The sequence below is a fragment of the Ursus arctos genome, unplaced genomic scaffold, assembly GCF_023065955.2.
Source record: "Ursus arctos isolate Adak ecotype North America unplaced genomic scaffold, UrsArc2.0 scaffold_1, whole genome shotgun sequence".
Classification (NCBI taxonomy): Eukaryota; Metazoa; Chordata; class Mammalia; order Carnivora; family Ursidae; genus Ursus; species Ursus arctos.
In genome coordinates, this window is record NW_026622763.1 from 41,482,379 (window position 1) to 41,505,977 (window position 23,599).

The following is a 23,599-nucleotide window of genomic DNA, read 5'->3' on the forward strand; positions in this document are numbered from 1 at the left end:
CGCGCCCGCAGCCCCGCCAGCCGATCGGCCCCCGCTCGCTCCCTCCCGGGCTTGGGGCCGGGGCCGGGGCCGCGCCGCCCGGGGAGCCACCGGCGCCCCCGCTCCGTGCAATGGTTGGGTCTGGCTCCCCGCGTGCCGCACATTCCTTGGAGTAGCCACCCCCCCTCCCCTTTTCTTTTTTTCCCCTCGGCTCTTTGCCTAAGCACCAGCAGTAGCTTTGCACCCCTGCTCGAAGCCCCTTTTAAGGGTATGGCTTCGGGGAGCACTCTGACACCTGGATAGTAACTGAACCAGTCCCGGGTCTTCTCTCTTCTTTCATCCTTCCAAACTACCCACCACCCCCACCCCCAGTCTCCCCCAAAAGGGTTCGAGCAATCACTCCTACTTCAACCAACAAACCAGCCTTCCATCAAACCTCTGCAAATCCGAGTTCCCCCAAATCACAACGCTTAAATTTTAGCATGGAAAACAGGTCTTCACTCCCCACCCTCTCACCGCCAAGCATGCACGGTAAAGTTCTGTACTTCGTTCCCATGCCAGAGTTTACTGGCTTACCTTCAAGAAGACAATATCAAATAGCGAAAATCACTTACGGCCATTGGTTTGATAAGCCTTCCCTTAAACTGGAATAGTGTAATCCTTCTATACGTTAAATAATAGATGCCACCGAATGTGTTCTATTGAAGGGGCACAGAAACTGCAAAAAGGAGACAAAGGGAGGAGGTAGTTTCCTTTGTTTCCCAGTTGAAATCACCTAAGGCGCTCAAGACGCCCCCTTTCTTGATCACTTTCAGGTTGGTGTATGAAGCCTAGAACCTGTGCATTCCAGAAGGCCTCTACAGCAAGTCCTGCAGGCAGACCCCACAGGGTCTGGTAGGCTTGCCATCTTTCATGTTGGCCTGTTCAGCTGTATTACAGGGTAGTATCACAGCGGTATTACAAAGTTCTTCCCCTGGCCTCTGGCCTCTAACACCTTGGAAAGAGCCATCTGCCATGATAATGAAAAATCCTAACTCCTCTAAGAAGTGAAGGCACTCAACTTCTGGCTGCCATAAGGAAATCAAAGTGTCCGCTAGGGTCTTCTAGTGAAGCTGTGGCTATTTGATCTCAGGGTTCTGAGTTTGAGCCCCATGTTGCGTGTAGAGATTACTAAATAAATAAATAAATAAACAAACAAACAAAAAAAAGGTGTGGCTCTTCAAAGGTCTTTCCGGCAGCAAGGAACTGAAAATATTCACCTTAGATAACCTGCTGGTGACTTAGCTACCATATTCCACCTCCATATTCCAAGATGCTCCCAACATTCTCCAGCAAAAGTGATGAGAACTAGCAAGTCTCACTTAATTAACAACTGTACACACAAAATATACATATATGTAATTCCTTAGTCTTTCCACTAAAAACAAAAAGCAACAAAGGAACTTATTCCAGGCACAGTACTAGGTACACCGTGGACAAGAAAGAACTTGCTAGATAAAATTCACAGAAACATATCTGTCCTTTAAAGTGATTTAAATAAACACAGCACAACTAACATTCAGTTGCATGTTAATATGACATATATGCTAGAACTATTTCCTACTACTCCGTGGGTTTACAATTGTTTCAGCTGTCAGTTTGCTGTCTCCTGTCACTAGGATGTTTTACTGCAAGTTATCAACCACAGGTATAAAATAAAAGGTGTTAGGTAGAACTGTTCAAGTTACAGGCACCTTTTCCTGAGAACTTAATGCCCAGGACCCCAGAAGTTCAGACCTATCATCTATGGAAAAAATTCCATGTACAACCTCAGTTGTCATGATTGGTCTCTTAGGAAACCACAATCTAAACCACAAAGAACAGCACAGATTAATTTTTCTATGGCTCTGCTCTAAGTTCACAATACTTTTGATGTTGTGCTATTCTAGAATGCTAAGACATGATTTGATACCCTGAAATAGTTTTACAGGGATAAGGCAAATTTCAAGTGATAACAAAATTTAAGTTAGAATAATAAAATATACTAACAATATTTTATACTAAGTTTACTAAGAATACATTAGTATTCTTATTAAATACAAATAATATTAAAAAGACTCTTTTTAAGAATAAAAAAGATTTCTAAATATCAGAAAAATTTAGTGTCCTGTAATGATGAATGATATACAAGGAGAGAACACAAAGGCATATATTTTTAAAAACAACGTCTACCAGCCAGGGTTCAAAAGTTTCAGACTTAGGGAGGTACTATACTCTTAACTAAGTAACGCATTATAAAGAAAGGAGAAGATAGCCTCAAAGACTATAAAATGTAATGAAGTCACTAAAGCCCAAGTGATTCCAACCTAAGAGAAATAACAGAAATATGAAATCATGTGTGTGTATATATAATCAGTTATAGATATTCGCAAGTCTTAGTTGTAAATGATTACAGGGATAGAGCCTAGGGAGATTCATTTGGGAAAGTTTATTGACCTTTGAAACAAATATGTTTTAAGACAGACAAAGCAAGGAAACATTCCAGAGAAACTGCAAGTTATCATGGGAAGAGTAAGGGCTTTGGAATCTGTCCTGTAAATGCTCCTTCTCCTGAAAGGGAAACTGAGACTTTGCTGTCCGGGCAGTCCTACAACACCCTCCACCCCCAGCTCAGCTGGTGGGTAAAGTTATGGGAATCTGACCCAAGAGCAGCCAATCCAGAGACAGGCCGGTGACCTATGACATGGTTATGACATGGTTCGGATAAAAAAATGAACAGAGCCAATCAGATTCTCACCCTTGGGAATCTGATTCAGAAAACTCCAAGAGCCGAACTAGTTAGGAAAGGGGCAGAAACTGCAACAGTGCCAGGGGGTAGAGTTGAGGCCACAAAAAGCCAAAACCATATGCAAGCCAAGGTTATGAAGCAGCAGAAACTATGAGTAAACAGGAAGCTGCCTGGCAGCAAGCAGAGAATAAAGCAGACGCCAGGAGCGGGCGAGCACTTGGCCGTGAGATGGTGAAGGGAGCAGCAGTCCCTAGAGCTGCTTTGGCTTCCAACAGCCCCTCCATGTGTATACTTAACCCCACACCCCCCTCTTCTTCAGATGGCTTAAGCGAATCTGGATTTCACAATCCGAAGAACAAAATTTAAATAGCCGAACAGATCTGGCTCCACATTTCAGCTTCTCACTTACTAGCCACATGGTTTGGGGCAAGTGAGTTCACCTCTCCGAGTCCCAGACTCCTCACAGACTGTCTTAAGTATGCATACAGTATACCAACAAAGTGCCAAACCCAATAAATGGCAGCTGTTATTATTGTTTTTCCAGGTTTTATAGCAGTGGTTTGTAGATTTAAGTGGGTGTACTGTATACATAACTGAAGCCTAGGACGTCTGGCTGACCATCAAAGAGCAGGAGCGAGGGTATAGATGGAATTGACAAGTAAAAAGAGCTTTCTAAGTCTGTGTACACCACAGACTTAACTTTCAGAGGTTAAAAAAAAAAAAAGTGTGGCAAAAAGTCTATTTCAATAGCCTAGGTGCCCTGAAGTTTTTCTCCCGTATTTGTTTTTGTCCCATTTCCTTTAAAGTAGTTATGTGTTGGACCGGGATCATTTCGGTGTGAATGGGAAGACCGTGGGCAGCACCAGAGATCACACTCTGTAAGGCAGGAAGAGTCTGCAAAGGAGGCTAATAAGGACTGAGCCCATCTCTGCAGAGGAGAGGAGACCCACACGACCTCCAAGCATTTGTAGACCTGGAATTTGAGAATCTGAATTTAGGAGACATTTGTCCTAAAAAACAATCTGAAAATGTGACTTTCATTTATAAATCATTGGCAACAATCCTATGAAGTGGGAAGGGTGATTAGGCTCCATTTACAGAGGACAGGGAAAAAAGAAGGACTTGACTGACCTACCCATCGCTAGTAAGTAGCAAGCAAGTGCTAAAACTGAGGCCCGGATAGGGTTAAAAGACTTTATCCTGTGCTCCTTTAACTCTGTAATGCCATCTCCCCACAAAGCCTTATAAATAATGCTCCAATTCATAGGTGACTACTGTAACCCCTACAGTACCCGAGTTACTATACACTAATAATGCAAGGCATTAAGTGATAAGTCCCAGCCAAGTGGTCTAGACAAGTATGTGCTACAGGAGTCTGCCAGAGGGAAAGATCAATACAGGATATACAACATGGGTGGAGGAAGCTCAGATGTATACATGTTTTGTTTGACAGACATTTAGAAAGAAGCACTATGCAGATGACCAGAAAAACAGACCTTGAGATAGAGGGCTTGTATGAGACAGCGTGTGGATTTGGGGTGATAGCTGCTGAAATCACGGCTAATCGATGAACTCCCAGAAGGGAGGAGATGACAAAAAGTCAAAAGGCTAGGGAACCCCCTCATTCCAACCCACACATTACTGAGCCCCACAGAAGAGAGGAGCCTTTGAATGAAATTACTACAAAGAAAGTATGGTGAGGAAGTTAAGCTTTGAAAGAAGAAAAAAAAATGGAGGCAGAGAAGATGTCCAATGAGATAAGAAAGAATAGAACATCTCTATCAACAAAAGAACAGATCTGTAGTAGGTTCCATCCCTCCATCACTGCTAAAGCATTTCAGGCATCTTTTTTTTTTTTTTTTTTAATCTGGATCACATTAAAAACAGAAAGGACTCAAGGAAAAATTCACCCGACATTATTTCAAATTACAATCTTTCATGAATAAAATATAATCACATGGTATTGGTCAGTATAAGCTGTTCACACGAAAAAATTGTTTACATTTGAGTATCTCTATGTTTAAAAGCTCACAAAGCCTCTGGCTCCCAGAAAAAGAGAGAGAGAAAAAAAAAGAAAGAAAGAAAAAATATGAGGTCAGCAGATTCTTTAAATTTCTGTTCTTTCCTGGTACAAAATAGAGTTGATAAAGTACCCAATTTCTAAAGTAGCAGCAATATTTTCTATTATTTACTATTTTGCTTTTTAAAAAAATCTACGATCTTTTTCTAGACTTAAAGCCTCCCAAGACACACATAAAATCATGTCTGTATAAAAATGAAGCCACTATAATAAAACTACAGCTCCATAGCTAAAATCCTAGAACGCATACAGAACGACATAAACATAGCCGTATTCTGAAGAGTCTGACCACAAGCAATAAGCCAATGATTCTTAAATCTATTCTGGGGAACCAAACAGAACAGGCTTTGCCCTACTACTGCTTCTCTGCATGGACTAATAAATAATAGCTGTCATTTATTGAGGAACTATTATATTCCAGGCACTCTCAGCATGTCCCTTGCCCTGTCTCCCTGTCTCTCTCACAGACATACAATCACGAGGCAAGAACGCTTACCCCACTTTACTGAAGAGAAAACTGAAGTACTCAAGCTTGGAGGTTTAAGGAACTTCCCCAAATCCACAGATCCAATACATGATGGAACTGGGGTTTGAACTCAGGAGTCTCTGAATCCAAAGTCCCCTGCCTCCAATAAGACTCATAATGGTCTTTGTAATTCTTAGCTAAGGATCAAGTCCAAACCCCACAGGGGAAAACTTAAGAGCTAAAGACTAAGTGTGTATCTTCCTCAGTTACCATCTATGTGACTGACCTTAGGCAAGTCACTTAAAAAGGGATACGGAATAACACTGAATTTTCATTCAGTTGAATACGAAGGCCAGCTTTCCAATATTAGAATATACAGTTAATAGTACAGATATCTATTCTCACCGAACCTAGCTCCTAAATCTCTTTTAACTGATGGTTACTAAGATATAACTCCTCTCTTGAACCAGTTTTATTTTCTGGGATATTTGGTAGGATGGCGTTGGGAGAGATGCAAAAAGAACTACCTTCTAGAAGCTGGGATAGTGATTAGGTGGAAGGTAGTTCCAGAAACCTGCAATGGAACTGAAAACATATTTTCCCTTGAAAGTAGTAGCAGACCACATTAGTGATTCGTTTCATTGTGGGATTCATAGATGCTTATAGGTCAACTAAAATCTTAATCACTACCTAGGACATTTCTCTCTATGGCGAACATCTTCCAAATCTGATGCAAATCATTTACACTAAAAAACTTTCGGATATATTCTGTTCATAAATTAGTGATCGCCCTGCTCTTACAGAATAGTTATAAGGGGCACCTGGGTGGCTCAGTCGGTTAAGCATCTGCCTTGGGCTCAGGTCATGATCCCAGGGTCCTGAGATACAGCACCGCATCAGGCTCTCTGCTCTGCGGGGAGCCTGCTTGTTCCTCTCCCTCTGTCTGCCTCTCCCCCTGCTTGTGTGCACGCATGCGCTCTAGCAAATAAATAAATAAAATCTTAAAAAGAATAGTTAGTAAAATTCAAAGCTTACTCATATTTCTGGAATCACGGTTCTCTGTAAGTTAAATTTCTTTTCCAAAGTTTTTCTATAAAAATAGCTATGTGGGTTCTTACTCTTTTCAAAAAAAAGAAAAAATCTGGGACGGGGAAGGCTATATGAATTAAAAATTCAAGATTTTTGTCTTTATTTTTACTACATTGAATTTACATCAAATTCTAAAACAAAATAAAAAAGAGTCAACTACTTGGAAAACCAGGACAAAGAGCTCCGCTTCTCATTTATTGTGGATTACTGTTTTCCTAAATTACCTGGATGGATGCCTCAATCCTCTATCTTCCCTGACTGTGGAAATCTAGTATTGGAGCTGTTGTTCTCTATTCCTCTAGCAAGCCTATAAGAAAACAAGTGCTTATTTTCAGAATTCTTCAAGATAATTCAATGACTTGTCCATGAATTAGAGTAAAATGTACAAATTATGGAAGATATGAGATGATCTTTGAAATTACAGTTTCCCTAAAGAGATGGAAGTAACATAATCATCTACTGTGTGTGAGGAAAGAAAAGGGCTGAGGTGAGCAAGGGAGGGGCTGCTGTGCTGTGGGAAGAGCAATCACATCTGTCTCTTGTTACCTGGGAAGAGACAGAAAGGACTTAGGGTTTCAACAGAATTTGTAGAAAACTAGAGCCCCCTCCCCCCCAAAAAATCTCGAAATCATGAAAAACAAAATTCGAACCTGGAATGACCATCTCCTTCCCATGAGTAAAAATCAACTGCTGGGATGACAACTTCGAGAGTACAGAGAGAACAACTGTATGTGGGATACATAAAACCTTCCTGTAAGCTCAGACTGACAAGGGTTATCCTAAGACTTTCCTAAACGTCTGGGGGACATAACCAATGGTTACCCAAAACCTGGGATCCATAGCACAAATGAGGTTTTAAAAGCATTTAAAAACAAAGGAGAAAAAAACCCCAATGAAACAGTTTCCTTTCTCTTCCATTGCTACGATAACCATTAAACGATGTCCATTTCATTCGAACAGGAGGGTGATAGGACAATTAATGATGTCCTTTAAGTAAATGGGATGCTGAGACGCTTTTCATTCTCCACTGAATTATAAATGTAAAGGTTCAAACAAGAGAATAAAAAATTAGAAATGAATTTCTATTCAGCTGAGTATGTACAATGGCAAATTTTCCAACATCAGAATATTTAGTTAAAAGCCCTGGAATGGGCTACATACAGAGCGTATAAAAATTCCCCACCCTAAGTGTCCTTAAGAATGACTAGTTCTGGGTTATCTAATACACTGAACGCATGGGGCAAACAGATGACAAACCTGTCGCAAATTGATACTCCCCAAGTGAAGACAAGGCGAATGAGGAAATTCTGATGTTGTCAGGACAATATGACTGATCATGACATCAGCAATTCCTAATTCCAAACTATAAAGAACACTCCCAGAATGCTGACAAGATATTAAATGGATCCTCCCAGAACCACCCTCCTTTCAGCTTCCTACCTAATGTTTCATCTAATGGCAAATATATAATGTTTCAACTAAACGATTATTAAGTCTTAAAATCCTGTTAAATTCTTAGGGTACATAACCATATTGAAGTCTCAGGGAAGGAGGCAGGGCAGGCATTCTCCACTTCTTTTGAACAGGTGAGACAGCCTCAGATAGATTAAACAACGTGCCCAAGGTCATGAAGCCCGGAAATACGGAATCTCAGGGTTGGAAAGAATTATTAAGGGTCAGGCCCTGTGTCTGGCATATAATAATCATTCAATAAGTATTGCAATAATGGAAGGAATGCTACTGTCTCTCCTCGGACTCCCTGACCAAAAATAAATTCATTTTATCTATCCATATTTAGCTGTATCTATTACAAAGTTCTATGTTAAATGGTCGCCAGATCTAAACCTATGTATCACAGTCCAACTCCAGAACTAGTCTATGTCTTCTATAGATTGTATAGGGCTTTCTCTCTGTATTCCACACTACCTTACCCATAAAAGTGAGGGAAGAATCATCTTATTTTGAGCCTTAACAATCTTATAAGATTGCTTAAAAAGTCTGTAAATCTCCGATGAGTTGCTTAATCCACTGTCCTGTATAGAATACGTTTTGTTACAGTCGTGAATGGATGAGGCGAGCCAGCCTTCGGATACACACACACACATACAAGAAGCTGCAATGATCACTGTCTGAAGTCAGAAAGAGCAGAATCTAAGAAATGGAGTGATCAAATCCTAAAGAATAAGCTTCATAGATTATAGGAAACGTGAGGAGTTTTCATTCTAATTTTTAGATCACTTGGGATCACAAGAGGGGTTGTAATAAACGACGCATTTTGCATTTGTGTGGGCCTCATTAAGGAAATAGGAGTCCACAAGCAGATGGCTTCTCTTGACCTAAACTGTCACTGTCAGAATAAATCTTCTTGCTTTACTTTTTGGGGAAAAGAGCAATGTCCTACTCATCTCTCTGAGATCAGTGTCCCATAAATATTTGGATATAAGCTGTATATCATGCAATCTAAAATGCCCCTGATGATGAGATGCTTGACAATTACTGAGATACTAACAGTTGAAAAAAATGGACAACAGTAATTATCAGACATCATAAATCATACGATGGATTCTTATTTCAGAGATGTTGAAATGTGAAAAAGGTGAGTCTTAGACTCTGTATAGATGGCACACAGGTGCATGGATACCATGCATAATGCACACACATGTTCTTTTTATTCATAGCCGAGGCTGGAGAAATATATTTTTTCAAACACTCATTCTTAACCTTCCTAAGAACACAGAGCTACTAAGAGGTTACAAGTAAATGACTCACAGACTGAGTTTTTCCAAGGAGATCTGACCGTGTGTCTTAGGACGAGTGGGGATAGTCTCCACAAGTCAGAAGGAGACACTTTACCCTCATCTCACAAAGGCATCCATCACAAAGGAGCAAGCTGAACAGTCTACTTCCCTCCTCAGCCATCTCCCCACAATCAGATCAGATTACACCCACAGTGTTTTATACAGTGCATTTATGTAATACGAAAGGGCAAAGGGAGAGGAGCCTAAATCTATAAATATTTATCGGACTTCTGCATTCCACACTTCTTGCTATTAGAGCTTTAAAGTTGTCAGTTGCTGGGGCGCCTGGGTGGCATAGCGGTTAGGCGTCTGCCTTCGGCTCAGGGCGTGATCCCGGCGTTATGGGATTGAGCCCCACATCAGGCTCCTCCGCTATGAGCCTGCTTCTTCCTCTCCCACTCCCCTTGCTTGTGTTCCCTCTCTTGCTGGCTGTCTCTATCTCTGTCAAATAAATAAATAAAATCTTTAAAAAAAAAAAACAAAAAACAAAAATAAAGTTGTCAGTTGCAAAGAGAACTTGAGAACATTCGTTCTGTACTGTTACATCCTTATCAGGTTTTAGTCACACGGATGCATGCACACAGACATACACACACATTTCAAAGATCGGGCCTTGGTACCGTTTTCGCTCACGGCATCGATTCAAACCTACAAGACTTACAAACAGATTTCCATCTTTTTGCAGGACCTGGAATGCCAGTTCTCAGTCTTCCTCCAGCTTCAGATTGCAAAAGCAACATTTACATGAATCAGGGAAGTCAGATATAAAAGACATACATTTAAAATGGTTATCACAATCCTTAAAATTGATATGAAATTATAAAGTGAATCAAAAACAATAACTTAGCAGATAAGGTGACCCCATTATAGAGAAAAAACACAAATGGTTTACTTGGAGCGAGGATATTAGTAGATGCTACTATCTGATACTTCATATTTGTTCAGGATGTGACTAGCCCCTTGTATTTCCTCCTTCTTTCTCATGCAGCTTTCCTTTTAGTCTTTTCACTGTTGGTGTGAAGACAAAGCCAATATGAAAAAGTGAAACAAACTGGTCAGTCCATCAACTGACAATAGGTTGAACCAACCCACAGTCTGGAACAACCCTAGTCTCCAAAGTCTTGGAGATTATCTATAAATTTCATTTATCTATAATGTTTCCCTTGTAATAAGAGAAAACTGTAATTGATATCACAATGAAAATTATCTTATAGGAATTATTAACACATCAAACTATTAATATATCCCAAGCACCTAACTCAGGGCCTGGAACATATTAGGCATTCAAATATTGCTTAATGAATGTATGAATGAATGAATGAATGAATGAATAATGTCTTTAAAATTCAGGCAAGTCCCATTTGAAGAGATATTATTATTCCATAAGAGTCAAACAAGCTTAATAATTTTGAGACATGTTAATTCAATGACAAATTATAAATTCTAATTTATTAGCCAAACTTCTTCAGGATTAGAGAATATCATTCCAGGATCTGTAATTCATGATCTCTTGAGTGATTTGAAAATATATCCTATTTTAGGGGCTCTTTTAAGAAGCCTTAGAATTAATTTAAGCTATTTACCATGAACATCATTAAGTATATCAGGCTACAAAATATCGCAAATCACTGTAGAAAACTTTTACTCCTGTCTCTATATCTCCTTCCCCTTTATTTAAAAAAATCATAATTTAAGTATTTGATGATTACCAAATTTTTTTAAAGTAGGTGTACAAGCCCTTGTAATGGAAAATCATGTAGTTCATTCCATTCTGTCACACAATAGTTTTAGAAGTTCTATTAGTAAATAAAAATGGACAACTTGTTGAGAATTGCTGAAGCTCATCTTTCTACTGTGATGTATGTTTGAAAATTTCCACAACCAAAGTATTTTTAGATGATATGTACTAAAATCCTTGTGGGGTTAATTTTCAGAGGATCCAGAAACCAAGGCAAATGGATTCTTGGTGCTCCAACACCTAGAAAGGACTACATAGTTGGTTATAAGTTTTCTTTTAAATAACTACTTTATCTGCCCATTTTACCCTTTCCTCTATGAATCTCTCCTTAAAAAAAAAAAAAAAAGCAAACAACCCAAACATTCGAAAAGTTGAGATACAAGATGACAGTCTAGATAGTAAAAAGGTAATGTGCTTCTGTTAGAAAATGCCACAAATCCAATTGATCAAACAGGACTCAGCCAATTTCTGCACTTAACAGTGAAAATACATGATTTCTAAATCAGCAGCATTTCTTTGGTTCTTACTGACTCTCTCCTTTGTCCGTATCTATTATCTATTAGTTTTCTCAAGCTAGAATTGCTGGAATGTCTTCTCTTTCTCCCTCCGGCAGGTCCTTATTAATTCCAAATTGTTACGTACATTGCTTCCAAATATCTTCTTCACGACCTCTTAGGTCCTATCATTCTGCTTCCTAAAATCTCCACATCAAATGAAAATCTGTGCATATCACTTGTAAAGCACTCCACTTCTACCTCTTTACCCCCTTTCCCTCTCTTCCAATCACTGTTCTGTTTTGGCTGCCCGAGAACTCACTCTGTTCTGGCTCTGAGTTTTGCCAGGAAACAGCCTCTGTTTTTCCATCACCCAAACCACATTCATCCCTCCCTGTTTACTCTGTTGAAATCACAGTTTATGGGCCACCCCCTCTGAGTTTTTCCTACTCTCATCTATTTTCCAAGAGCTCGCACTATATTTTCTAAGGACTGTATTAATGCCCTAAATCAGGTCAACCTAGTGTCTTTTCATCATAAAGTCCTCTGCTGCTGAAACTACGGCCAAGGTTGGCCAAGTACTCTCCACTACTTACTACGCTGAAAGGCGTCCTCGGAGAGCTCGGCAAGTCCTTAGGGACCTGGCTACTCCAAAAGGCAGCTCTTTTTAGGTCCAGCACACCTGAAGAATGCAATAGACTCCCATCAGTCACTGTGTCTTACTCTGCACCATTCGGAGTCAGAGATGATGAGGACACACTCTCCCACCCTTATCTGAAAGGTGTTGTTATAAAGAACGAAACAGAGAGTGGTTACAGGAACCCAGAAAAGATAAGCATTGAACTTCAGCGCTCTTATGCTCATGTGCACTCCTTCTCTCACTCTCTCTCTTCCCTTCCCTCCCTCCCTCTCTGCCTGCCTCCCCCAGCTTTGTCTCTCTCCCTCCCTATACATATATATATGGATATACATATTATATATAATAGATATAATATATAGATATCGATACAGTAGATATATCTATAACCTATTATACATATATAAAGCTCTGCTATAAAAAAGAGAAAGAAAGAAACCTTGCTATAAAGTACACGAAAATTACAGCCTCTTGACCTAAGAAGGCTTAGGAATGATTGTTTTCTCGAGTGAGCATATATTAATAAAACCCAAGATGGTACCAAAATGCATTTAGAGCGATTAAAGCAGCTGAGGAGGACTTCCCCCTGACGACATAACTTCCCTTGAAACTTCAGCGGTTGATTCTTGTGTCTTCCCCACACCTCTTCCTCGCTCTTCAATGCAAAACAGCACAGCCCTCGAAATGCACTCCATCTCCATCTCTCACCTATAAACCACCATTTCTGCTGAAAGCCCATGGCTGTCCACCATATGGAGGAGCGGACAGGCACGAGCTTTCGACAGAAATTGCCCCGTTCAAAAGATAACTCTACCACTTGCTAGTTTAGCAATCTTCACTTAAATCTGTTTAACTGTAAAAAGGGAAAAGAGACAGTATCTCCCTTACAGTTTTGGGGAGAAGCAAATTAGACACATCAGTTTGTTAAATTACAGCGATCACTTATCATTTACTTACCTTCAGATAATTTAGCACAAAGCTAAGAGCTTTTCCTAGTTGATATGTCACCTAAAACCCCAACCCTGCAGATCCTTGAACTCCACTACAACAAAACCTGCCTATCCACTTTTCTTCAAGGACTAATATCACTGCATGACATCAAGTTCTGAAATTACCATTCTTCCATCTATTCTGCACTCTTAATAAAAAATAATATTAGATAACATTTTTTTTTTGAGTGCATAATGTGCCAGGCATTGTTACAAGTATTTTACAGGCATTGTTTCATTACTCTTCACACCACCATCATTCTTCCCATCCCACATGTAGAAACGTAAGCTTCCTCTTTATTGTCTTTATGCTCCCATTCCTCTGTTCTATCAGGTCACAGCACCCCCTTCCCTTCTCAAGCTGTTATTCCTTCTCTCCTTCTTTGCCAGAGTTCTCGGAAGACTGTTCATCAGTGGATGTTTGCTTGTCTTCACTTCCCATTCTAGTTACAGACTACCATACTGTGGCTTGTGCCCCCACCACTCACGCCCAAGCACCTCTTCATCCTCTCATCCAACATGATTTAGTTCCGTCACTCATCTTCGTGGAATTCCAAGATGTCTACTCTTCTGGTCATCTTCCTTTGCCTTCTTTTCTTCCCTGCTCTAGACTTTTTTCCATATAGGAGTTTACCCACAACTAGCACTCCACATCGAGAAGTCCAATCTCAGTTTTTCTGTAGGGATCCAGACCCACGGTTCAGACTTCCTTGAGCCTCTATTTCCCCTGGTCAGCATTCACTGCTGTCCTCTGGTGTCACCACTGAAATCGATATGCTCCCTACTATGGCCACTTATACCATGTTTTGGTTCTATCTGTGTGTTTCACTGGAATATAAGCTTGTCAAGAGCTAGGGGTCTATCTTAACACCTTGCACATAGTTGCAACTCCACAAACAAGTTCTTTTAAATTTATTGACTTATGAATACAAGAAAAAAGTCCCATTTTCATAAAATTAAAGAGGATATTTTCCTCATACTCATGTAGCACTTTTATGTTCTATTTTGTTTTTGTTTGTTTTCACACAGAAAATCTTCAGAATCTGTGAAGCACTTTTTCCCTAATGAGGGAAAATACTCTCAAATGCATTTGAGAATGCTGATCATTTCCGAAGTGCAGTGGGAATGGAAGCCCCATTAACTGACCACTTTGGATATTCATGCTCTTGGAGGGACAGCTGAGCAACTGAATTTTAAAATGCTTTTCAGAGACTTGAACCCAATTTTTAGTTGAAAACCTTTAAACGAGAAGAAAAATTACAGATTTGGGTCTAATTATATCTACGCTCTACTTATAAACTATTATACAAATGGCAGAAACGAGCAAAGATTTTATTTTACAGAATGAGCTTCAGAACCTTTCACGGTTAAAAAGAAAAAAAGCAAGCAAAGGGGTGAAGAATTGAGAACTCCTTCCAGGTGTTTACCTTTATACCCTGAGCAACCAAGAGCTAAACGATGAGCAGCTTTAGGAAGGCATGGGAGTTTAAACACAGTCATAAAAGGGATGATTGCATTAAGGCAACCAGGAATGGAGAAGCTATTCACAGACAAATAATTAAGATTAAGATCTGAAGCCCCCAATTATCTCCATTCCTAACAGTAAGGATGTGTACAGCTGCCTAAAAGGGGCAGCACGAAGTGGGAGAATTTAAAGTATCCTTTAATGTGATAGTCTGGACTCTCAAGTTTAAACATATACAATTCTTTGGTGCCTCTGTAAACAAGTCCTTTTTTACTATTATTACAGTGAATTCTTTTTAAGCTAAAGGTCTCTTAAAATTTTCAAAATATCTTTTCTCTCCCAGCTGCCTTTTCATTATTTTGTATATTATTAGCTCCTTTAAAGTTTGATGAAAAGAGAAGATAACTTGCTCTTTACATCCCTTAACGATGTCCTTCATCTGTTCGTTCAGCCAGGATTTACGGGGAGCCTAGCATAGGCAAATTGCCGGGTGCCGGGCCTCGCAAGGGAGGCCATGAAGGAGCTGAGGGCCATGACTAAGCTGAAGCTGGCAGGATGCACAAACAATGAGACAGAGGAATCATCACTTGTAATACTGACTCACAGGGCAGGGGTTTTCAACAACACTGAGACTCACAGGAGTGGAGGAATGAGATGCTGGCGAGAAGCAAAGTAGCCAGACACAGACACCAGCTAAACAAAGAGCAACTGGGTGACCGAAAAGGTGGAATTTCAAGGGGAAAAATTCAAACCTCCTGTTCCTGAATTTGTGCCTTGAACTGAGAGTGGTCATCCAGTGGGTCTCCAGAAGGCCACAACCACTATGGTTCCTGCCCGACCCAAAAGCCTGCGAAGGCAGCTTTCCTGGGTTCCCTTGAGGTCTGGTCTCATAGCTGAGATTCTGATGCTCTTATATATTCTCCGAACCATGACACCCTTATTACTTAACACAAACAGTAGTGGGTCTCTATTACTCGCAATCCAAAGCATCTTACTAAACAAATACAAACAGAGTTGTATAAGAAATTGCTTCTTGGAAGTTAGCCCTTAGCAATACCAAGTTATTTCAAGAGGGAAATAATATGATGTCAGGCAGTACCACCTGCTTATTAAGACAAGTTACTAAATTATTTCCATTTTCTTTCAAATCATTTATTATTAACAAAATTGCCCTCATTTTACCTATATGATCAGCAAGTACTGCATTCATCTTTCTTATCATTCCAATTAAAGGGTTGCCTGCTGTCCAAAAAACAAACAAAAAAACACAAGTTTCTCATATATAATCTGAGCTGTCTCAAATTCTGTAAAAGGTATGACAAGATATAGCCTCCCCTCCCCAACTCCCCCCAAAACTCATATACACATTAGACTATGCTTCATCAAACTTAACATGCCTTCAATGTTTTTCAATGTCTCTAAAATAAACTAACATTTGATATATAAGAGATAATGCTATTTGCTACAAATTCTTCTAAAACGTGTATATATGATGTATTGTTTAAGTAAGTCTTAGAGATTCTAGTTTGGTTTTAAGTGTATGTGTTTTAAATCAAAGGAGGCATCTTATTGCTATTAGAAGCCAACAGATTTTTGATAAGATGATCTTAAGGGTTGTGTTATATTTTGGGAATGAGCACTTCCTTTCCAGATTTGTGCTGCCGCCTCATTCCCTGGTGATTTCTAAACAACCTAGGGGTCACAGTGGCCTCTCTTTAATTAGTATCTCACTAGAGGGAGGGGAACATGTCCAGAGGAAAAGAATGCACGAAAACATTATAAACAAAAGTCTTCAAGACAACTTAGTGATTTCGTCAGGGAGCGAAAAAAGCCTGGTTCCTTCTTTGTTACCAAAGTAAAGCGTGAAATGGTTTTGATTTCTACAAATTGAGAAGGCTGGAATTTTTATGTATGTTTGTTAATTCTAGCTTAATGTGTTAGACTTTATCTCTATTTTATTTGATGGCCTTGATTGAAATCTATACATTCACTGTTTGGACAGCAAAGGAGTGATCTGTAATGTAAACAACTGATTCAAGTAAAAACTTTTCCATCTAAGGCATGATTTTATTAGGGTTTAGCAATATCCAAGTTATAGTCAAACAACATTTTCTCTTTTAAAAATAAAGAAGTATTACAAAAAATAAAAAAATAAAGAACATTATTTAAGAGAATAAAAGTCAGTAATGTCTGCCCAAAAGATGATTTTAAATAGATATTAAATAGCTAAGCTGTACCTCTCATATTTATATGTATAAATCTTATAAGCCAGGAACAAAGATTCTATTTAAATTAGGCCCCATGACACAAATGAATGAATGAATGAGTGAATGAATGAAACTGAATCAAAAATAAATTTTGCCTGAAACCCAAGAATAACACAATTTAAAAATTCTGAAAAGCCTAAAAAATGCATGTATGTATGTATATGTATGTGTCTATATTTTTAGATCGATATCGATCTATCTATATGAGTGAGTGTAGACAGATAGATAGAGATTCCATATAAACACCATTCCACGATGGAATTATATTTTCAAAATACCAAAGGGTAAAATTTTTGAAAATTATTATGGTTCTGTATACAAATAGGCAATGCTTTTGGATTCTTAAATTTTCAGTTAAAAACACTGACACTGATTAATGGTTTCTATTGGGTACCATTTACAAGAAGTCACCTCAGCAGGGTGCCCGTGTCCAGTTTCATAATCACATAGTACACTCACCCTACCGGATTATGTTCCAGGCAAGCTCGCATGTAAAGTTGAATTTCATTCTCTTCAGGAAGTGACTTTTACTCAAGATTGAATACAGCTGTTAGCACAGACCACTGTTCCAAAAACATTTCTATGAGAACTGGAAGAAAACACCATTTTAAGAATTGCAAATTCACTTTCATTATTCCAAATCTGTGCAAGTAAATGGGAGGGGAAGCTTTGGTCTCTGTTAGTTAAATTAGGTTTTCATAAATATTCAAAAGAAAACCTGCAGGGTGGTTGGAAGATGGCTATGAGACTTTCCATGTACTTTGTAGTCTATGTATTTTTATAACCAGACCACCAGTTTGTTTACAACAAATTTAGTGCCACATTTTTTTACTTCAAAAATCAATGCTATACCGGCACTTAATTTTTTCTTAAGTTTCACTCTCTAATACAACTTGGTTTTCTCTCTTTATATTCACAGAAGTGAAGCCTGGCAAATAAAGTGGGGCCTCAACAGAGGAAACGCTGCCAGCTAAAAACACCGGATGTAATCGAGACCACAAGAGACACATACTGGGTTATAAATGTCGAACTAAAAAGAGGTATTGGAAAGAAACAAAGTCTAACTTTTCATTGGATAGTTTAATTGTTTTTATTAAATCTTACTAGTTCATAGTTTACTCCCAAACTAAACAAAATCCCTGGGAATTATTAGGATGATCCTGGGTTCTGCTTTCTGGAGTTTTAAAAGGAAAAAAAAAAATCTATGGATTCTTTTTTTTTTTTCTTAAGATTTTATTTTTAAGTAATCTCTATATCCAATGTGGGGCTTAAACCCACAACCCTGAGATCTACCAACTGAGCCAGTCAGGCACCCCAAGATCTCTGGATTCTTACCTACCTTCCCTGGCCACTCTCCTATCTTTTGGGGAAGACGAGAGGGATGAGAATCTCCACCAGCCAGACAAGACAATGCAGTACAAGTACCTTGGATCAGCCTCAGCAAATGGCTGAGAAAACAGCATTTTTCTAAGAATGTCTTTGCTGACAGCATTACAGAAAATGTCCTTTTCAAAAAGAAATTGGAATAAATCTGCCTGTAAACAGACAGGTAACAAAGTTAATGAGCATTATTAACTCTCTCTGGTGGTGGGTGGGGATAGGAAAACGTGATGTACGAAGCCCATAGTAGCTATTTTTCTATTCCCACCCTTTGACGTGCTTCCTTTTGTACAGTGATGGTGATAGCTATGATGAATATTGTTTCCCAACCAGCTATGGAAATCAAAACAAGAACTTTTTTTACGAGGAAAACATAAGGTTTTGGCGCCTTTTTTTTTTTTTAATTTGGCTATCAGCGCTTTCCAAGCTTCACATTTCAATAGTTATCTACTGCTCTCCTTCTAAAGATTTTTGCAATTAAGTACATGTATCTGTTCAAAAAATATTCTTCAGAGAAAAATTAAAAATCCAATTTACTTTTTAATCAGAGATCAGGATATTTTAGTTGTTAAAATATAGTAATTTTTACTTAAGACTTTGATTGATGAGAGCAGTTAACAGTTTTTACAACTTTAAAAAGTTAAGAAGTCTCCTTTCAATATTTTTCATAAAATATGACCAAAGTTTCTTAGGAGAGTGAACATTTCTCATAAATGAGGAAGAAATCCTATCATCTCACACAGGAGAAAGCATACACCTCAGTAAGAGCCACTCATTTCTGAAACTGCGTTCCGTTATATAGGTCAGCCATCTTACAATTTCAAGCAAGCTCTTTGGGAAAAGAATGAAATCTTCTGCCACTAGAGGGAGTTCAAAATTCCCTTTGTATCAATAAACATCTAGAGTGAATTTAACTTCTGAAACAATAAAAAGTAGGATTGTAGTACATTTCTTTTTTACTAAACAATAAGACTAAATCAGGAATTAGGTTTTTAGGAGATATATTTTTCCCTTCAACTAGAATAACTACTATGGATATACTTGATGATTATTATGCACAGCACATTTATATTAAAAACAACATTGAAATGTTCTTCTCCAGAAGTAGTATAGGTCAAGAGTTCCATTATCATTGCTTATTCATTGAGAATGGAATCTTTTACCGTATCAAGCTTTCGTCACGAAAATTGTGATAGAATGTTCTGAAGATGGCTGCCACAATCCCTCCGTTCTGCATATGCTTTCCCAGTATGAATTTGCCCTCTTCCGTCACGAGTTGGAGCCTATTTTTAATCCCCGTGAATGTGGGATGGCTCTGTAACCAAGCCAGAAGAATGCAAAAGTATTGTTGAGTGACTTGCAGGTCTAGGCCTTAAGAGGCCTTGAGCCAATTGCCATGTAAAAAAGTCTGGGCTGGTCTGTCATCCAAGCAGAGAGCCTACACGGAAAGAGAGGTCCTGCAGAATGAGAAGCCAGAGAGAGGAGAATGGAGGCACTCAAGTAAAGAGCCAGACAACTGTAAGATATAAGACTGTGGCCATCTTGGACATTTCATCTGCAGCCAAGCTCCCAAGGCCATGCAGCTGCAGAAGGGGCCCAAAGTAATCTGGAGCAGAAGAGGCACCCAGCTGACCCCAGCTGACCCAGGGAATTATGCAAAATAATAAATCATCGTTTTAAATTTCAGATGATTTGCTCCTCGGTAACAGATAACTGAAATAGTAACACTAGTAAATATATTTGTATGGTGCTCTAAAGTTGTTTTATTTTATTTTATTTTATTTTATTTTATTTTATTTTATTTTTTTATTTTATTTGAGAGAGAGAGCACATGAGCGAGAGAGCACAAGCATAGAGAGCAGCAGAGGGAGAGGGAAAAGCAGACTCCCCACTGAGCAGGGAGCCTGACCGGGGGCTCCATCCCAGGACCCTAGGATCATGACCTGAGCAGAAGACAGACCTTTAACTGACTGAGCCATCCAGAGGCCCCGGTGCTCTATAGTTTTTAAAAGCCCTTTCACATCCATGGTCTTCTATGAGCCCTACCAGGGGGCCCAGTTTCCCAGTAGGAGACTGGGTCAGAGATTAAGTACCCTGTCCAAGAGCTAAGAGTGTTTAAAAGCAAATATAGTTTACATTTTAAAAAGAATGATGTTTTCCTGAACACACTGCGTGTCAACTATACTTCAATAAAAATAAAAGAAAAAAATTTTTGAACTAAATTTAATTAAATATGAGAAGTCATGAGGCACACCCAAGGGAAGGAGACAGTAAAAAGATCTTTCTCATAAGAAAATAGCACACCTCTAGTTTTCTGTTTTGTTTCTAGGATAATAGTGATAATCAAATAATCAAGCACTGACTTAAAACGATTCTTTCCAGCATTTCTTTTTAGTAAGAACTGATTAACCCCCGCTATGATGATTTGACTTAAGCCATTCGTAGTTTCCACCAGAAGTCTTGTGTTGACTTAAACCATTCGTAGTTTCCACCAGAACTGATTAACCTAAACAACGTATGTAGTTCTAATAGTCCTAAGGATTCAAAAAGCAGAAATAACCTTTCTGGACCTGTGTCTCCTTATGCACACTTCTACTTTGGTTCCATGTTTAAGAAACATTAATCATTTAAAATACTACACACAAAGCACTGACATCTCCAAGCAATATTTATTATATACTGGATTTTTAAATCTGAAAAGACCCTTCAGGAATTTTTGCCTTCCTTGTTCTCACTGCATTTACAAATTTTACAACTCTTCTCTCTGCTTGAGTTCCAGTTCAACGAAATAATCATTGGACACCAAGCACAGGTCCTTTGCATTTTCATCCCTCCACCCCTTCCTTTTTCTCCTCCAGACTTACCAGGGAGACTGCTTATATGACTGTTATGGACCCACAGCTCCAGCAAGAGAAAAATGGAATTTGCCCTTTGGCTAAGTGTTGGGGTGGAGGGGGATGTGTGTGGCAGGGGGAATGGTTTCGGAATTCACCTAGGCAAAAGTCCACGAATAAATTGAGAGGAAGATGATTGCTAGAAATCAGGGTTTTGTTTTTGTTTTTGTTCTTGTTGTTCTGTTTTGTATTTTCAGAATAAACTGAGTGGTCCATGTCTAAGACAGAATAAAATTCCAATTCTGAGAGCCTTGGGTCCAGACTGGTAGTCCTTCAACCTACTACTCAGTTTCATTTCCAAAGAGGCATCTCATTATCTCCCGGTAAAGAGGTTCCAAGTACCTGTTTCAGTTATGCCCCTTCCTCTTTTCCCCCAACAGTCAGTGCAAATGAGAACAATGAGTGTAGCATTCTGTAACAATGTAAATTACAGAAGCTGGAAGCTGGAGGCTGTTAGGATTTAACTGAATAAACGTGGATTAAGCATCTTCTACTTCATACCTTTTCAGTGGCAATTTCTTGATCTTACACTAAAGTATCAAATCCTTCACACGGTCCACAAATCCCTGTAGGATCTGATGCCTATCTACTCCTCCAGCACCATCTGTAGCATTCTCTTCCTCACCCACTGAGTTCCAGGTATTCTGGTCTTTCAGCTCTTGGGAACTGCACGGCAACCTACCCAGCAACATACACTTCACACGTGTTGTTCCCTCTGCATGGAATCCTTCTCTTCTACTGCTTGGTTGGCTCCTACTGACCCTTCACCTCTCAGTTTCACCACTCCTACCGGAAAATCTTCCCCTCTATCCCCCGGAAGTGGCGAGGCCCTTCCGTTACATAATGTGACACAAAGCACAGTGTTCATCTCCTTTTCAAGTCGCAATTTTAGTATTATTTAACATCCATGCTCTGATGAAAGCTCCTTTGGAGAAGGAGTCATATCTGTTTTGTTCATTGCTTTTTTCACCAGTGTCATGTACAAATGTAGAGTCGGTACTCAATCCTGTTTATTGAATATGAGTCTATTATATTTAAGGGACTAAAAACATATACATGTCTATGTATAAACTTACATGTTATACGGTTATAGCATAGGTGTTTCTAAAGGTACAAAGAAGAACCTGACAGTTTCCAGAAGACAGAGACATGCACCGGTGGCCAACTGGCAAAGCAGAACCTGATCAGTAATATGATAGAGATCTGAATGACAGCGGGAGAACAGAGACAAGGAGACTGGCTCCAAACGGTGACTATGGAAAGCTCTGTGGGAAAGGTCTGGAAAGGACCTGGGAGAATGGTTAAGATTTGCACACATTTTTCTGGCCCACTAGAAAGAGTAAAATTCACAAGTGTGTGTCCTGTCCACAAACACTTTTCTGTTCTTCACTGTTTCTTGCCACCTGGGTGTCTCAACTGCCTTCTAAACCCTACGGAATAAATAAAATGGTGGTTTCACAGAACACTGCCATGATTAACTCAAAGAAATGTCTCTTGAATGGTATCTCAGCAGACCTATGTGCAAAGACCGACAACCCCCGGGCAACAATGACGTTGTGGCATCTGTGGAGGGATTCAGGTTAGGATCTGCAAACCAATCCTGACAAAGAAAACTCCTTAGCTACATCCAGGTCTCAGGGAGGTAAAATGTTCGGGGTGTGGAGACAGCATGCAGGACACGCAGGCAGCCTAAATGGCAGTGCGTCTAAGAAAGAGCGAGGGCTCTGGGAGAAGTTAGGCCCTCCCGCCACACTGCAGGGGAATCTCTGTGCCTTCTTGATGTGTCATTACAGTTATTGGGAAACACTGATGACTCGCATTGCATTTAATCGTTTGCAATTCTGGACAGATATGCTAAGTAGCCTGTCCAACTACCTAGAAAAAAGCAGATTTAGACTCGGGACATCACCCTCATTGCTCAATCCTCAAGCAATTCACATCGTGTAGGAAATCTAATGAGAGAAGCTACGAGCTATTCTTCCCTTCTGAGGTTCGAGGCTCCTGGGTAACTGGCTGGATCTCCTGGGTGAGCACCTATTCTCACCGGTTTTTATTTTAAAAAATGGAAATATGCTTCAAACAACGCTGTTCATGGAATTCAAGTTTTCAGCAACAAAACTTCATTTTTAGTTTTACGGCTAAAATTTGGTCCATGTAGCAAATATTAAGTGACGTTAAGGTATAATTTGTTTCCTGGTTTTACATAAATTATGTCAATGTTACGTAAAAAGCAGGCTTCCATTATGGAAGACCTGTCTGGCAAACTACACTGCTTCACAAATTTTTCTGGTTCTGAATCTGAAGAAACGTGGCTTGGCTTTGAAGACTGTTCTTTTTTACACCACATCTCTGCGGTGCTATCTTAAAGCCTTTTTAGCAACTATTCATCATAACTGAATTTTAATTTCCAGTATATTTCAATATCAATCCCTCAACATGAAGCACTATGATTTAAAAGCCGTTTGGAATATCCAGGAGCATGCCTGTGCGACCGAGCTGTGTTTCTTAAGTACAGAATTGTGCAATCCTTGTTTACTTTGGGTTGGGTGATAAGGA

General features: G+C 39.3%; 1 protein-coding gene across 7 annotated transcripts in view; it reads right to left on the minus strand.

Annotated features, from left to right (window-relative positions):
- RBMS1 (RNA binding motif single stranded interacting protein 1) overlaps positions 1 to 23,599 on the minus strand; it is a 207,941-nt gene that overhangs the window by 129,388 nt on the left and 54,954 nt on the right. The gene's annotated exons all lie outside the window — the stretch shown is intronic.